The sequence below is a fragment of the Apium graveolens genome, chromosome 1 (genome assembly GCF_009905375.1).
Source record: "Apium graveolens cultivar Ventura chromosome 1, ASM990537v1, whole genome shotgun sequence".
NCBI classification, from domain to species: domain Eukaryota; kingdom Viridiplantae; phylum Streptophyta; class Magnoliopsida; order Apiales; family Apiaceae; genus Apium; species Apium graveolens.
Genome location: NC_133647.1, coordinates 21,942,887 through 21,962,661, shown reverse-complemented (window position 1 = coordinate 21,962,661; position 19,775 = coordinate 21,942,887).

Genomic DNA, 19,775 nt, shown 5'->3' with positions numbered 1-19,775 from the left:
CTTACATAGAATAATCGACAGAGATGATGCGCCCAAAATGGGAAAACGTTAAGGAATGAAACTCTAGCACTAGTAGGAGCGATGTAGGGGGGAACGAATAAGTTGAAGGATGATTCCAAACACTAGAAGATATGCTAATCGTCAATGTTATCAATTTTTAAGGGGAATGAAGTGGCCAGTTGACGTTAATCGAATTATCAACAATAACGAGTTATCATGCATGCATTGGAACAACTACAAAGTTTGTACAGAAGAAAGAATCGTTCTCTCTTAGGTCGGGTAGAAATTGGTAAACGGAGGATACTGTACCCTAGTTGAGTCAGCAGACCAAAGAAATTCCTAGAACTTATCAGAACCCGGCTAATGGCAGCCCAGGATGAACAATAGAGATATGCGGACCAGAACTATAAAGACAGAAAGTACAAAGTAGTAGACCAAGTATTTTTGAGAGTACCTCCCGAGGAGGGAGTGATGAGATTTGAAAGGGAAAGGAATGTTGAACCCAAGATTTATTGGACCCGTTGAGGAATTAAAGGACTAAGAAAGTTGACTTATAAATTAGCACCATCGTCGAACGGTCACCAAGTTTATAACGATTACCACGAATCAAGGTTAGGAAATTTAACCGTCAGAACTAAACATATGATTGAAAATGAGCTAATAAACTCGTAGCTAGACTTAGCGTATATCGAGTAACGTGTAGAGGTCATAAGACTACAAGGACGAGTACCCGAAAATATATTGGATGGATGAGTGGAAATTTTATGAAGAGATCAAATACTGCAAGGTCAATGCGAGAACTCGAGGTTGTCATGCGAGAAGCATATCCCTACCTGTTTCTGAACTGATTCCGGGACAGAATCCTTTTAAGAGGGGAAGACTGTAAGAACCCAAATTTTTGACATTGGTAAAAGACCTTTATGAATGGTAATATAATAACTTGAATTTTTGATACCTTGTAAAACATGTAATGAATAGTAACCCTGACGGACGGGAAAAACTTTTGAGCCCACACTATGTAGTGCACGAGAAAATGAGTTTCGGAGTTGATATTACGATTATACGTACCAAATGAGTGTATGTAAACACTATTAGTTTTCGAAGGAAACGAACTTTGAAAAATGACCGTATTTACGACTTATCGAGGATTACGGGAATTAAAATATAATTACAAGATTAAAACCATATGGATTTATATTCAAGTATGATAATGAAAAATATAAGGAATAAATATGAAAGGAATTACGTCACGAACCATTTACGAATAAGTATTACGAAAACGTTTAAGCGACCGAGCGAACGCGTAAACGATTAAATAAACGTAACGCACTAACTAAACCATGGTAAGAGAGTAACTATGGTTGCTTTATCAAATAGTAAGCTAACCATAGGATTATCAAGCAAGCTATCCAAATAAAGTGCTACGAAAGCTAACATAAGTAGTTTCTAGGAAGCTACCAAAGATTTGTCCCTAAGATTTGCAACAAGAATAAATCTATGATTCAACCTAGGAGAATAAAAATCAAGAGCAAGATCTTCCACCCCATTTCCTAGAAGATACCTAGAAAATCAACCAAGCTAAGCAACCAAGAGGAGTATAAATACCCCCTTGATGCTTCCATTCGGCCCTATTGCAAAAGAAGGGGAAATCCAATTCAAAATCTCAAGTTCTAGCCATGGCAAAATCATCCCATTAATTCTCAAGCCTCCTAGCAATTAAACTAAGGTAAGAAAATTCTTTCATCTCTTTTTATTAAGGTTTGATGGGTGAAATAAATTCAAGAAACTCACTAGTGAATAGTATGAATAGTAACCTCTCCTTGGTTTCTTGATTTCAATGATGGTTCTAGGCTCCAAAATATCATACCAAGCACTTCCAAGCCTCCATCATCCTCAAGAACACATCTCAAGCTTTCAATAAATTTAAAAATCTTTGGCCCAACTTTATTTAAGATTCATTTTTAAGATCCATTTAGTATGTGGTAGAAAACTTAGTTTAAGAAGTGGTATTGTTGAAATCTTGAAGTTTAAGTTGAGTAGATTTAAGGTTGATTGTTGTTGCCTCAGGAATATGATGTTCTTGAGAGGATTTCTTATATTGATGATGAAATTATTATTGTTGGTGGTTGTGTTAAGGGTTAGGGCGTAAACGAAACCCCGATCGTAAACGTAACCCCGTTAAAACTAACGAATCGTAACTTTAAGATTCTGCAGAAATTCCCAGAGTTTTAAGCTATAGTTTCTTGCAAAATAACCCTTTATTATGATAGGAAATGTTATAAGGATCGTTTAGGCGCTTGAATCGCTTGATTCCGATTTACGGATCAAAAGTTATGGTCCTTTTAGTAAAAATGATTTACGCAACAAAAACTGCTACAAATCACGATCTTTGAAAATATAAAGGATCGACTTAAAAGTATTCATAAATCATGAAATTTTTAAAGAGAGTAACATATTGAGTTTCCTAACTTCTATAAAATTTCAAGTGAAAATAATGATTTCTCAATTTTATAAAAATATCGGAGCCGATACCGCGCGAGTAGAAACCGTAAGAATCCATAAGCGGAGCCGACGACGATAAAGAGAATGAACCTAAGATACTTAGAAAAATGAAGCGACCAGGATGTTAATAAGGACTTAAAGGAATAATAAGGGTAGTATAAGTTGAGAGGGTGCATAATAAATAGCGCATGAGTGCGAGTCACCGTAAATTAGAACGGCACCTAACGAGATGAATTGTGTTTATGGTCATAGATTTCCGAGCGGAACCTAGAGCATCCTCCACCTCGAGATACCCAGGCAAGTTTACAAACCCAACTCCATTTTTACTGTTGTGTTGTGAAAAGATTGTTTTACTATCATCGCATAAATACCATGTTTGACATGATACGTAGTTGTTGAATTTCACATAATGTAGCGATGTTGTACGATAAGTATATATCGTGAAATGTTATTTCTCTTTAAGCGTGACGTATTATATAAGACCGAGAATCGGTCGGGATTTAAGATAAAACCCGGGAATCATTCCGGAGATATTATAGGACGGTTATAAGTCCATAGTAGTATGTTTTAAAGGGACTCATCGTCCACTTACAAAACATTAAAACACCTCGAACTTTTATTAAAACAATTTCCCAACGATCATATTCCCTCAACTATATTTTATTGTTCGGATAATAAATACTATATACTTATTCCTTTATTATGGGAGTAGTATACTCCAATGTTTATTTATTTCAAACCCGATTAATCATTATAGATTATTAATTACGTACACACAAACTAGTTGAGGAATATTATTTTTAAATAAACCTTCTAGAGAGTAAACTCATTTGAGGTTTAATTATTTATTGACTATTATTTAAAGAATTATTATTCTTAAAAGGGTTTATTATTGATTTAAAAATCATAGATCCTAATTTAAAATATACTTCCGATTACAGAATATCATTCGAATAATTTCAGATCGTCGGTGAATATTATCCCGACTTATTAATATATTGAATATAGTTTCGAGAAGAAACTTTTCCCCCCTTAATAATTATCTGTTGACCACAGTCAACTCACATCCTTAGTACTTCCTCCAAAATTCTCGGAAGTACGTATATGCATATATATACACTTATATCTTAAAAAAGATAAGCTATTTCTATCAACAAGCAAAACGCTTGAAGAACTTCGATGAGGTTCGAGTTCTCGAGATTGATAAAATTCTTTTAAAGGACAAGGGAGGGGTAGACTCTGGTACTATGTGTGCTAGATGGGCTACCAAAGGTACTGCAGGTGAAGGTACTCAGTGTACTCAGGAACTTGTGAAGTATGTGTATACCCGAAAATGGGACACGTAGCCCGAATGTGGCAAGGGTGATACCCGAGGGATGACGGTTTCGTCCTTCTACTAGTAGAAAAGGTTACTATTTCCATAGTACGACTGATCATCGTATGCGGTGGCTCCAGTGAATGTCCTATTCTTCCAATTGGAATTGTGATGCAATACCGTAACCCAAGCCTAGGTGCTGGGTTTACTAATAAGGTATTCGCAGGTTAATAAAATCCACTAAAGGATTGTTTTCATAAGAAGGTGTGTATCACCAAGGAAAACTATTTTGAAGAAAACGTATTTATCAAATATGATATTTTACGTGAGTTTATCATACAGTTATTTTCATACTATACATTATTATGCTGGGCATTATAGCTCACTCTTGCTTTCTTTTAAATGACACAACAGATAACCAGTATGCCGGTGTGGGACCTAGCCGCTTGCAGTCATAGGGAGGATCCCTTGCAGCTTTGTCTCAGGTGTGCTAGAATATCAGATAGATATAAGATATCAGTCATAATTATTGTAACTTCATGTAGATGTTATAAATAATTGTTTAAGATCCTGTAAGGTATATTCGAGTGTAATAAAAGAAGATTACATCTTGTACGTCATTTTTAAGACTATAAATTGTGTGTGAGTATGAGATTGGGGTCTGTGGATTATTGAATCAATACCAGGTTATACATGAGTGAAGGATGGCGTGACGACCCAGATTCTTGACCTCGGATTTGGGGGTGTTACATCTATGGCCTATAACAAACATCTCAATGTTGGAAGCTTGATCTTGGAGGAGCTAAGAACCAAGCTCACTATGCCATTGGTAAACAGGGGTAAGGAAATATTCTTTCCAAGGTTTTTTATGTCTACTTTAAATCATAAATTTAATGACATACATATGCTAGAAGGTCTCGATAGAAATCAAATAGACATTTGCAAATAAATGTCCAAAATTCTATTTGGCTCACTAATTGTAAAGAATTAGGTAAAGGTGAGTCTAAATGTCACTGACTTCATGTTAGAGAGATTTAGAACTTACCCTTACACTATGCCTGATATGAGAATTAGTGTCATATCTAGTACAACTATGGCTCCTGTAGAAGATCCCAAACGGGACAACTTACAGGGGTCTTCCACAGCTGAAAACCCTTCTTCAAAACCATTAGAGGCTAGAAAACCAATTGCTTTATCCTCTCAAAAGGATGGAGTTAGTAAAAAGAAAATAAAGCAACCAAATTTAGTGGTAGTTAGTGAGAGTGATGAGGATCAAACAGAAATAGTGTCACCCTTGGTCAAGAAACCAAAGAAATAAAAGAAAACTGAGTTGATCACTCAAGTGACCACCTTTGTATCTTCTCAACAAGATATAGTTGTACAAAAGGGATCTAAACACATTCTCAACAATGTGTAACTATTGAATCAAGCATTCTCCCAAATGCACCATGTGATGAGTCTGCACCTCCTCTTAAGCACTCTCAAGAGGATGAAAGAAGTAATTTGGTTGGCACACATATAGAGGGCACATCTCTTGAAACTCCCTTATCTATTTATGGGGAGTTGCCAACACTCACACCTGAGCTCATAACTCTCATTTCTCAAATTTCTTCTAACTTTAATGGAGGACTTGAATCATCTTCTTAAGTCCTGCCAAAGTCAAGTGACACAGTTCATGAAACTGTGATCACCAATCAGACATAATCTCTAGATGGTGGGAGGCTACATGATGAGGTAGACCTTGATGACACCATCACGAATACAAGGGTTTCATCAGCTCTTACTGAAGACCTTGTGCAAGTTTCCAATGCACCTTCATGTGCACAACAGTCTTCACAGACTAGTAGGTTTGAGGGTAGTACTCTTGATGGGAGATACTCAAATCTTCTCAAATTCAATTGAAGGTTTCTCATGAAGAAACAACTACCCTCGAAACCCTAGCTAAAATTTCTTTGACAATTGAAGCTATGAGTTTAATTGTGAATGATCCAGCCATTGAGGAGGCATGTACATTAGCACATTCAAGTGCTAGTTCTCTACAAGAGGAACAAGGGTTTGAGGCTATGGGACATGACATTAACATGGTCAACTCCCCTCCAATTCCAATGGAGGTTCACTTACTAAGTGAACAACACACTGTCATAACCACAGCTACAACTGTGAGTTCAACTATGACTCGAGTCACATATACCATTTTACCCTCCATACCCTCCACCTCCACTCAAATCTCAACTGACCTTAGCCAACTTTCAACTTCTACACAACCTTCACATCTCATCTCTCAATGGCTACAAGATACTCAACCTTCTACTTAAACTGTAGATGAGATGCTGGTAAATCAAATTGAAGGGTTTGCTAACATTGCTCAATAACTGCTCACATCAAACATGACAAACCAATATTATCAAGCCATCCTTCTCACCTACAAGGAGGAAGTTGAGAAATAACAAAATAAAATTGTAGATGAAGCTGATAGAAATGGAAATGTAGATGTCTGGCTCTCCAAAACATTTTCAATCAACATGGAGGAGGCACTTTCCAGATTTAGGGAGGAGTACATCATAATTCTGGGTAGCAATTCAAAGGTGCTCACTCCGTAGGAGGTTTATGATGCCATTATAGAAGTCTACAAAGCTGAACTCAAAGCCTTCAATTTTATTGGAAATGCTTTAGAACAGACCTTGGATGGTCATCAAAGTTTAGTCAAGGAGCTAGTGAATAAGAAAATTGATGAACTGATGCCTACACTAAATGACATAAAGACCAAATACATCAAGTTCTCAGACAAACTTCAAGCTCTCACTCTCACTCTTGTTGAAGAGAGTATTAAGAAGCTAAGGGATTCCTTTATTATACTGCATAATATGATCTAACAGCAAATCACAAACAATAATGACATCAAGGTCAAGTTGGATCAACTATACAAGGCTAGGTATGATCATTCTGCCTTGGTCATGGAGGAAGTCAGAAATGCAGTGCTCAATACTCTTGGTACTTTTCTCTCAAAAAGCTCATAGTCTGCTCCTTCTACATCTTCTACTCCTCAAGTCCAAGCTCTACACCATCAAATCACTGAACTACAAGCTTCAAATGCTTCTCTCACTAATCAAGTCTCGCATTTCACATCCTTGGTCCAATGTAAACAGTAGGACATTAAGTCCCTAATAGAATCCTAAAAGTGCTTTCAAATGCAGATCAATGTGTCTCTAGGAGCTATTATGGGTGCTTTGAAGGTTCCCCTCTAGAAAACACTCAAACGGTAAGGACCCAGATCCCTCAACACTCAATATTGCCTACCAAGCCGAGGGGGAGATGATGGAGCCCAAGATATGAAAGAGATGTGTCCTAAGTCCAATCATGTATGATGATTTAGGAATAACTTTTATGTAATCTGTTTTGATTTCAATTATATTAATAAAAGACTTATTTTGTTTTTATTGCGGGCTTTGTCTATTTAAGTGTTTAAATAAGATATACCATAGTTTAGAGTAAAGCTTTTTATGGATTATGATGAGATCATAATAATGAGACCTAAAAGATGATAACTCTGAACTTAAATAGTTCCTGGTCGTAGGATTACTAACTGGTAATTAGTAATCCACAAAGATTGGTACATACTATGCTTGTTTCATTATGAAGGATGTTTGTTCTCATAGACATTTGCGTGGTGACACTATAGCTAGTATGTAGGTGCTTATTATAGAATAAGTTCATTGAACATGACTCACACGGCTGAACAACTGATGGAGTTCACTCACGTGTCAGCAGATGTTCACATAGTGATAGTTGTACAAGTATCCTTAGACTTGAGGTCATCATAGTCATCTTGTGTACACCGAACTATACTTTGGTTTAGTTCTTAGTCTCCAGGGACAATAATAAGGGCTCTACTGGGTGTAGCAATTTGTACACGAAGATAGTGTCTGATCAATAAAGGATCTACCCCTTCCAGTGAAGGAAGAGAATGTTCTATGCTGATCCACTTATGCTAGTTCAGGAATCTCTGGCCAGAGTGAATGAAATTAGAAAGGAGTTTCTAATTTACATTAATTAGAACTAAGCATAGTGAATGGGAAAGCATATGATTAAATAAGATAGGCTTGATACGAGTTCCATGCCTTGTATTTAATCGGGACATTGCAGGGTAGAAGGAATTGATTGTACGGTAACTATTCACTGAATAGGTTCTTGATATTCTAAGCAGTGAATTCGTATTATCCGGATAGTCGCGATATGCTGAGAAGTATCCCTCACGATGTAGAATAAATATGATTAATTTATTAATTAATCATATTTAATGAATTAGAGAATTTATATAAATAATGATAAAATAGTTTTATTATTATTTATTTCTACTACCGGCTTAATATTGAACCTACAGGGTCAAACCATAAAAGAGAATGATTTAATGGTGGAGGAATTAATTAATAATGGCCGGTAATTATCTATTTGTGAAATAAATAATTAATTAGCAAATTTAATAATTGATTAAATGAGATTTAATTAATTATAAATTAATTAAGAAAAGTTCTTAATATTATTAATTAAGAATTTAACTTTTGAAAATTAAATTAAGTGAGAGAATTATTTTCTAAAGTGTTTACAAAAAGGATTAATGATTAAAAGGTGTTTTAATTATTAGTTAATTGGTTAATGAGAATAATCAATTAAAGGGTTATTAATAATAATATTTTATGGGAAAATTTTCAGCTGGAATTTTTGCCAATAAATATAGTATTATAAACCTATTTGCCTCACCCAAAAGAAAACCCTAATTTTCAAGAAGAAAAGAAAAGGAGGCAACCCTAATTCTCTCAACCTCTTCCTCCCTCCATTACTTCGATCTCTTGGTGGATACCGGTGGAGTGCTTCACACTTGAGGAGCAGCTGCTAGGGATCTCCATTCATCATTCTTGGATCACTTTTAAAGGTTAGTAATCGATCACTCAATTTATTCACGAATTGTATACGATTATATGGGTTTTTTATGCGTTTTAATTGTAATCCATGCTTCCGTGTATGCATAAATCCCAACAAGATAAAATCAAGCCAAAGTGAAGATGTCATTTGATTTAAAAGAAGGAAGATGGCAGCTGAAGGCCCTTGCCTTGAAAAGGAGTTTGCTGAATTTCTTGAAGCCCTGAGAGTCTCCCTCAGTTTTAATCACTTTATCTACAAGAAGGCTGTGGACAAGAACATCAACTTTCTGAGAGTGGTGCCAGTGACCAGACTAAATTTCAGAGAAAATAGGGTGGTTGTGAAAGTATATAACTCTGGTATTGACTGGTGCATGCAGGTCTCCCTATCTTTTTTGCAATCTAAAAGGGCATCTGAACTGGATGTATTCATCAACAAAGTCAAGGTGATGAGTCCATAAGACACTCTTTTGTTTCATGAACTCAAAAATGGTCAAATAGGTGCTTTCCATGAAGCCTACCTACATCCAGGAAAATGAGTGGCCTACTATGCCCCAATACTAGAAAATGCAAACACTTTCAACTGCCAAAGCACTGTGTAATGGGAAATAAGAAGCTGATGATGAACATAAATACTGAGTTGAAGACCAAAAAAAATAAAACTCATGAGGATGCAGATACTATGATACCAAAGACACAAATAAATCAAAAAGATGATGAATTGGATGATGATGAGCAAAAAAAAGATGAGCGTAAATCTTTTGGATCAAATCCAATTCTATCAAGTAAAGGTAGTGGGAGTAATTAGGATGATAAATCTAGAAAAGATGGCAAGAAGAAGGGAAAATGTCACACCCCCAACTTAAATAGCAAAATAAATATAGCTATTACATCATTTTAATGAAGAATACACAACCAAATCCAAGATCTTACAGTTTAGGGTTTGGAACAGCCCAACACTACCAACTATTACATCTGATTACAAATACCGAGTCCTCACACAACTATTATTACTTATTCTACCTGAGCTCGATCATAAGCATCAACATCATAGGTCTTACGGGCAGTCTGCTTGAATCTAACCATAGCTGCTAGCTGTAATATCAGGGTAAAGCAAGAAGTGAGCCAAATGCTCAACAAGTGCTAACAGTACGACACAAAATATAAATTGAGATATACTTTTAAGAATGACAATGGAAAGTCATAACCAAAGGTAACGAGAGATAAAAACTATATGAGATGGCATCATTTTGCTTGCATCAAAACAATTTTAAAATCATGTCTTAATCAAAATCATTTTATGACGCTACGGATTACAGCCGGTGATCAGCCGCGAAGTAATCCCGAACCTCGCTGGGTTCTAAAACATTAATGGGAATCCCTAGGCAACTTTTAAGCCTAATATAAGTGCGGAAAGGACTCGCGTCTCAGTCCAGATCCACCATTCAAAGAAAACATTTATCCCTCTTTGGGACTGAAAACCCATATTTTATTTATTTGAAAAGCTGATGCCGAATTGTAACAAAATCTCTTTTAACAGTAAACATTTTTATTAAGGAATTATAGATCAACTCGAAACACGGGAAACAAGGTACTGAATATCAGAGCCATGATTCACAAAACTATTCTCTATTCAAGTAATTGAATGGGTTTCATATATCAAAGATTTGGACAAGAGGATTTAGTGAGGCTAATGGATAATATGAAGGGTAATGCCAATTTGGGCTCAAAGCAATGGTTTCTCATCAAGGTTCAAGTGCTGGATCATTAAGAATGTAAGCTTTATGAATACTAAGGGTGTTAAGGTATGAAGAAATGATTTTTAGCTCAGAATATATCAAAATTGTCAAGCTTTAGGATAAGAAAGAGGGGTATCAATCAATGAGGAATCAAGCTGGTAAGTTTCTGACTATCAGAGTTCAAGGTAAGGTTCTATAGGGGTTCAAGTATCAGGATGAGATATCAATACATAGGAAACATCAACATGTTAATCAAGAGGATCAATCAAGTAGTATATCAACTCTTCATTTTATCATGGCACTAAACTATCATGAAAGACTTTTGAACTACTTGCAATATGTACTCGAGGGTTCATGGCATCTCTATGTGATTCAAAGATGAACATAAGATACGCTTAATTTAATATATCAAATGACACAGGATAGTTGTAGCAATGTATGAACTATTAGCAGTAAATATGAAGGACAAGTTGAATCACTTGCCTTGAGATAGGTTGGTCTGGTCTGACTGGTAGGAGCAACTACTGGAGCTTCACTCGACTTTTATGGCAAGTTTTCCCTCGTCTCGAGATCCTACATAAATAATAATAATCCTCATTATAATATATTCTCACCAACTTAACCTATTTACAACTCGAAATTAAACACGGATGGCACTTAGGCCTATATGCACTTAATTTATATTCACTTTTAAATTACAATGGCACACACATAGCCACATATTCACATATCATATATTAACACCAAATAACACCATATATACCATAATACAACACTAGGCTTGGATGATCTCGACTCACCACTTAAGTCACTTGGTCACTAAACTAGACAAGGTCTTCTAATTTTGGCTTCCTAACTCGACGTGCCTTTCCTAAATTATCCAAAACCTATTGACCCTCACTTGTGCCTTTTTCTCTACTGACCTTATACTATCTTACAACTATGGTGGTCGACCTTATACTATTCTTCAGTTGCCGCTCCTCCAAAAGAAACAGAATTCTGTACCATCTGAATAGTACCCGGCTTGATTTCAAAGGTGTTAGCTTGAATAGCCGGATGAAGGATGCTTGACTGAATGTCATCAATTTTAAGCCGAGAAAAATCCATAAGAGCTGGATCAGCTTGAACAATACGATCTCCCATGTTTACTGGTTCTTTCTGCTCAGTTCCTGAATCCGAATCCTCAAAATCTAACTTCTCCGGAGTATCAAGAACTTCGTCTTTTCCTTCAACTGTATCTAAGGTCCTCTTGCGAGCACGAGAACGAGTTTGCGTAAACGCTTGCTAAAGTACCTGAAACACAACCGAAAAGAGTAATTAACTACTACGTCCTAATCACTGAGTCCTAATGACCAATGATGGTAAGTACATAAACTAAACAAATACGCCGAGTCCCCGGCAGCGGCGCCAAAAACTTGTTAGGGCGAAATCACGCACTAATATTCACGCAAGTATACGCCTTCGCAAGTAATATAGAATACTTTCTAGTTCGTTCCCTCAGAGACTCAGACTAAGTTATTGTCTAATTAAACTCACTCACCAATGTATGATTACTTCTCAATGTTAAGATAATAACACTTAAAATTGTTGATTAAATATTAACTATAATTAACTACTTAACTAACACTTGAATTTATCAATAATAAAACACTCATGAGATCACAACTTCATTATTACTTCTTTCTATAGCCATTGTTATTACCTTTAGCATGTGACAGTGATGATATTAATCGAATAACACGAAACTGATAAAAGCCAACTTTCATTGTACTAATACCATTCTACCAAGCATCCACAATTAAGATAGAAGTTGAATAGTCATCAATTATGTTGAGTTCCTATATGTCTACAGAAATTGACAACACAACGATTTAAGCACAAGTTATTCCTTTTGATTACATAGGGCAAATAAAACTGTTAGAGTTACCCACTAATCATGCACAACGTACATGAACCTATGCTAGCATGGCAAGTTCTAAATCTCAAGATCCACCGTCGCTTCACAAGAGATTAACACCCTATCTTATATGTTCGCGACGCACATAAGACGAATACGCACAACCAATACTAGATATCATGCAATCATCACACACTAAAGTATTAAACAATTAACTAAAGAATTCCATAATAAATCCGTTGCAACCCCATGATCACGATTAGCCCATAATAGAACTTATCGCCATCATGGGTTCATATGAAATCATGATAACAAACACAAGAAAATAATAACTAAACTGATTATATTAAAACAGAGTACGTCACAAGAGTAAATAAGTCAAGCAAGAAAACTAGCATCCAACGTGACAACGAAACAAGAATCACAAGAATATATGCTTCCTCTTCGCTGCTGTGTGCTAAATCGGTCTTCTTCCTTATCTCCTTCGCTTCTTGCAAAACACAATCTAAAACATAATCTCCTCTTAATACTCTGTGAAAAACATCTCAAATCTACTTATATAATAGTCCCATAAAACTCAGATTACATAGAAGTTGGAAGCCAAACAGAAGTAGAAGTCTAAAATAATATATCTTTTCCCCCAACCCTGCGCGGCCGCTCAGCATTTCTGCGCGGGCACGCAAGGCTGCTGCGCGGCCGCTCAGCATTGTTGCGCGGGCGCGCAGGACCCTTCTGGAAAATTTCCAGGTTTGCTCCGTTTCTTCGCCGTAATCTGCCCGTTCTTTTCCTCTCGCAATGGTGAACACATGCCAAGGCTTATTCTTGATGATTCCTCCTCCGAAATGCAACTAATACCCTGAAATGCATAAACACTAGAAAAACGCATCAAATACACAAAATACTTGATTTCAAGACACCAATTTAAGCCATTTTAAGACGTTCTAAGTGGTATAAAATGCCACTTATCACACCCCCAAACTTAAATCGATGCTTGTCCTCAAGCGTCACAGACTCAAAAACAAATAAAAATATGCATGAATGCAATCTATATGAAAATGCAACGATCCCCCTTACTACAATTAACCAACCAAATTGTCACGTCTCAACGAATGCAGTTAGACACTAAAGATCAATAAACTCATACAAACGGACATACCGCCAGAAATGTGGTGTGTGCAAATGCTTAACAGATATGCTTTGGAACTAGACCAATTACTATGACTAGACTATTCTCAAGACAATCTTACGATTATACAAAGAATAAAAATTCTAGGCACAAAGTGATATACAACACTACAAGAACTCTGGAGCTTACTACGGAATCGTGCTTTTTATTTACAACTCAAATGCTTATTTGACCGTGCAATGAGTGAGGTCCACAAAAGACTTATACAATGGTATCCATGTAACGAGCGTTAGGTTAGCGGATCCCAGACTCTAAAAGCCTTAGGTCACTAGGCACAAAGTCCCCTAAGAACTTAATAACTCGAATACCAAAGAGCCCACTCTTGATCAATTACGCAAATTTTTTTTTTCTTTTTCCGAGCAAGTGCGTTTCGCTCCATCTTGCTCAACCCTAGACTACTCGCATAACATGCGAGCCGGCTACTAGCCATTTGACGCCTAGCCACAACTAGCAACAAATTCCATTTTTACTCCATTTTTTTTCTTTTTCATGCCTTTACCACTAAGAACCTATTATCAAATTCTAAGCATAATAAATAGATTATCCTCGAAAATAATCAGATCATAACAACAATCTAGTCCTTAAGCATTCTCTAAGACTTAGTGACAATACAAGTGCTTCTAGCATGCATATCAACCTACATAACTTAATATCACTTTAATGTTATCACTACACTCGCATCAATATCACACTTCAGTCGATAAATCATTGCAAAAGGGATCATGGTATATGCATGAGCTATATGATATGACAAACAAAGGCAAAAATTATGCAACTATATGACCTAACTATCATGAATATGCAACTATATGACACACACACAATATTCCTTAACTACCACCCCCAAACTTAAAATCTTCACTGTCCCCAGTAAAGGTAGTAGAAAGGAACACAGGGTATACCTACTCGGAGTCATCATCATCATCACCCTCAGTGGGTGGAGTATCAGGCGGCGGGTATGCAGAGTCCTCACCAAAAACTGGCCACTGGATATCAGCTCCAAGGCCTCGAAAAGCAGTCCCTAACGCAAGGGTGAGCTCCTGAGCAAACCTGCTCTGCGTCTCATACATGGCATCCATCCGCCGTGAAAGCCTCCTATACTGGGCATCACCCATCCCAGCACCCTCCTGAGCTCTCGAAGAACCAGCCTCACCATGCCCTGGCCTGGCCATAGTAGCACCTCGTGCTGGACGCCCTCCTGGAAGACGATAACCCAGCCCATGCTCCTCAGTCTCACCACCGGTCCACTCCTGCATCCCATTCAGAGTGCCAGAATCTATCGGAGCTGCTGGCAACTGCAACTGCTCATGAGCCGGCCAGTTCACTCCTACTGCTTGGCATAGCTTCGTAACCGTGGATGCATAAGGGATGTTCATATGTTTTGCTCCCCTTAAAAACTTCAGAATTCCTTGGTAGATAAACTCACCAAGGTCCACATAGTATTCCTCATTCAGAATTCCCCACAACAACTGTACTCTCTCAACTGTGACCTCGTGTGCATGTGAAGAAGGCAAAATATTAGCACATATAAATGCATTCCATGCACGGGCATACCTGTTCATGGCGATCGCCGGAAAGTGACGATACTCATTATTGGCTGGACTGCGGTTCCAAACTGTGCCCGGTCGACAGAGAGTCGCACAAATCAAATCCAAGTCAAAATCCTCAGCAGTCTTTTCATTCCAGTTCTCCTCCTCGGGCTTCCTCTCTCGCTGTCCAATCACACGGCGAATCACCGCAGGATGATAATCAACCGTCAGCCCACGAACTACAGAAAACCCATTCTTTTCAGCCTTCGCGTTCGCGTAGAACTCACGAACAACACTCATTGGTACTGCTTCGGGTGACTCACAAAAAGCTATCCACCCCTTCTCTGCAATCATGGGCAACAACTCACCATCCCTCCCTGATGGTAAAAACCCTCTCTGGAAAAAAAAAATTTCAGCCCCTGTTTTCTGATTTTTTTGTGTTTTTGGATAGGTTATTAACTTCTAAGGGTTCCTGTAACAACAATTCATGGGTTGCCTCCCACGCATCGCTTCTTTTTCGTCATTAGCTTGACGTTCCGTACCTTTCTCACGTAGTCAACAAAATGGCACTAATCACCTCTCGGTTTGCCATGTCCCCATAGTAGTGCTTCAACCGCTGACCGTTAACCTTGAATGCTTGGTCCGAATCATTCTCAAAAATTTCCACCGCTCCGTGTGGAAACACAGTTTTGACAATAAAAGGTCCAGACCACCTTGATTTCAACTTCCCAGGAAAAAGTCGGAGCCGAGAGTTGAATAACAGAACTTGTTGCCCTGGCACAAATAACTTAGGATGTAGCTTCCTATCGTGCCACCTCTTCACCTTTTCCTTATACATTTTGTTATTCTCGTACGCTTGAAGTCGAAATTCATCAAGTTCATTAAGCTGAAGCATTCTTTTCTTACCAGCTGCATCTAAATCCAGGTTCAATTTCTTCAATGCCCAGTAGGCCTTATGCTCAAGCTCCGCCGGTAGATGACATCCCTTACCGTACACCAACCGAAACGGTGACATCCCAAGTGGAGTTTTGTATGCTGTTCTGTAAGCCCAAACAACTTCATCGAGCTTTAAAGACCAATCCTTCCTTGACGGACAAACAACCTTCTCTAGAATGCGCTTTATCTCTCTGTTAGACACTTCCGCTTGACCATTTGTTTTCGGGTGATAGGTAGTAGCTACTCGATGATTCACATTATAACGCTGCATCATAGAAGTGAACTTACGGTTGCAAAAATGCGATCCTTCATCACTTATGATTACCCGAGGTGTTCCAAACCTTGTGAAAATTTGCTTATGAAGAAAATTTAGCACTGCCTTTGCATCATTTGTCGGTAAAGCTTTAACTTCGACCCATTTTGAGACATAATCGACTGCCAGCAAGATGTACTGATTATTGCAAGATGAGATAAAAGGCCCATGAAATCTATTTCCCATACATCAAAGACCTCGACTTCAAGCATCACATTTAATGGCATCTCATCCTTCCTTGACAAATTTCCCACTCTTTGGCAACGATCACACCTTAAAACAAACTGATGAGCATCCTTGAACAAAGTAGGCCAGAAAAAACCTGCTTGCAGAATACGAGCTGCCGTCTTCTCACCTCCATAGTGTCCACCATAAACCGTGGAATGGCAGTCTCGTAATATCCCCTCCGTCTCACAGAACGGGATACATCTCCTGATGATCTGGTCAGCTCCCTGTCTAAACAAATATGGTTCATCCCACATATACCACTTCACCTCATGCAGAAACTTCTTCTTTTGCGCGGATGTCAAATTAGGAGGCATTATATTGCTGACAAGATAGTTTACAATATCTGCAAACCATGGTTCTTCCTCCTGAATTGCAAACAACTGCTCATCCGGAAAAGATTCATTGATTAACGTCCTATCTTGTGAAGTAGAATCGGGATTCTCCAACCTAGAGAGATGGTCAGCTACTTGATTCTCGGTACCTTTTCTATCTTTGATCTCTAACTCAAATTCTTGAAGTAAAAGCACCCAACGAATGAGTCTCGGCTTCGAATCCTTCTTAGAAACCAGATAGCGAATAGCTGCATGATCAGTGAATACTGTCACTTTCGTACCAAGCAGATAAGATCGAAATTTCTCGAAGCCAAAGACTATAGCCAAAAGCTCCTTCTCAGTAGTGGTGTAGTTCAATTGGGCCCCATTTAAAGTTTTACTCGCATAGTAGACCACATGGAAGAGATTTTTCTTGCGCTGTCCCAGAACTGCACCTACCGCATAGTCACTCGCATCACACATCATCTCAAACGGTTCTGTCCAATCTGGTGCTGTAATAACTGGTGCCGTGATCAAACTCTCCTTGAGAGTCTCGAATGCTGCCAAACATTCATCATCAAATTTGAAAGGCACATCTTTCTCAAGTAAATTGCACAACGGCTTAGATATCTTTGAAAAGTCCTTGATGAATCGCCGATAAAAACCCGCATGACCGAGAAAACTACGGATTCCTTTCACCGAATTAGGTGGGGGAAGATTTTCAATGACTCCCACCTTGGCCTTGTCCACCTCCAGACCTTTGCTAGAGACCTTATACCCAAGGATAATGCCTTCACGCACCATAAAATGACATTTCTCCCAATTAAGCACCAAATTAGTTTCCACGCATCTTTTGAGTACGGCGCGCAGATTATTCAAACATTCATCATATGAGTGTCCAAAGACGGAGAAGTCATCCATGAACACTTCGACGTTATTTCCTATCATGTCAGAGAATATAGCCATCATACATCTCTGAAAGGTGGCCGGGGCGCCACATAACCCAAACGAAACTCTTCGAAAAGCAAATGTGCCAAATGGACAAGTGAAGGTAGTCTTTTCCTGATCCTCTGGTGCAATACAAATCTGATTATACCCGGAATACCCATCCAGAAGATAAAAATACTCATGTCCCGCCAATCTGTCAAGCATTTGATCAATGAATGGGAGAGGGAAGTGATCCTTCCTTGTGGCTTTGTTCAATTTTCTATTATCCATGCATACTCTCCATCCTGTAACTGTTCGAGTAGGGATGAGCTCATTCTTTTCATTTGCGACCACAGTGATACCTCCTTTCTTAGGTACACATTGCACGGGGCTCACCCACGAGCTGTCAGAAATAGGATAAATGATGCCTGCATCTAGCCATTTCAGAATTTCTTTCTTCACCACCTCCTTCATGATCGGGTTCAGTCTTCGCTGTTGTTCCACAGTTGGATTACTACCTTCCTCTAACAGAATTTTATGCATACAATATGAAGGACTTATCCCCTTAATGTCTGCTATGGTCCATCCTATAGGCGATTTGAATTCTCTCAAAATCCTTAAGAGCTTGTCTTCCTCACTACCTGAAAGGTCAGCTGAAATAATGACAGGTAACGTAGATGAATCACCTAAAAAAGCATACCTCAAGTGTTCAGGTAATGGTTTGAGCTCTAAGGTAGGCGCTTCCTCTATTGATGGTTTGAGCTTCCCTTCAGCGTTCTTGAGGTCAGAAGTACCAAGAGATTCAAATGGTATATCCAGCTTTCGCTTCCATGGAGAAGCGTTCAGATATTGTAATTGCTCGTTGATATCTTCATCGTCACTGTCAAATTCCCCCACTAATGCCTTTTACAATGCATCAGACATTAGCATATGATCGAGTTCCGAAGTAACCGCAGAATCAATCACATCCACTTTTAAGCACTCCTCATCTTCTATAGGGAATTTCATTACCTTGAATATGTTGAAGGTCATATCCTGATCTTGAACCCGCATAGTAAGTTCCCCTTTTTGCACATCTATCAAGGTACGGCCAGTAGCCAAGAAAGGCCTCCCCAAGATTATGGGAATCTTCTTATCTTCCTCAAAATCCAGAATAACAAAATCATCAGGAAAGAAGAGCTTATTCACCTTGACGAGCACATCCTCAACTATGCCCCTTGGGTAAGTAATGGAACGGTCCGCCAATTGTAGCGACATGTATGTGGGTTTTGGATCAGGCAGATCCAGTTTTTTAAAGATCGACAACGGCATCAGATTAATGCTTGCTCCCAAATCACAAAGGCACTTGTCAAAAGTTAGATTGCCAATGGTGCAAGGAATGGTGAAGCTTCCTGGATCTTTCAGTTTTGGTGGTAACTTTTGCTGCAGAACAGCGCTGCATTCTTCCGTGAGAGCAACGGTTTCAAGGTCATCCAGTTTCACCTTCCTTGAAAGAATAGTCTTCATAAACTTCGCATAACTAGGCATTTGTTCCAGAGCCTCAGCGAAAGGTATATTGATGTGAAGTTTCTTGAACACCTCCAGAAACTTCCCGAACTGTCTATCCAGCTTTTGTTGCTGCAATCTCTTAGGAAAAGGTGGTGGAGGATAGAGCTGTTTCTCCCCTGTATTAGCCTCAGGCAGAGTGTGTTCAACAGTAGTCTTCCTTGGTTCCACCACTTTCTCCTTTTGCTTAGATTTTTCATCTCTAACTTCAGCTTCGACTTCTTTTGCCTTTTCAGCATCAGCTACTTTTCCAGACCTTAAGGTAATAACCTTGACTTGCTCTTTAGCTTCCTTCCTGCCTGGTACTTCCGTGTCACTGAGAAGAGTGCCAGGTTGACGATTGAGCACTGCATTGGCTAATTGACCGATTTGATTTTCCAAGGTCTTGATAGAAACCGCCTGACTCTTGCACAACAGCTTAAGTTCCTCAA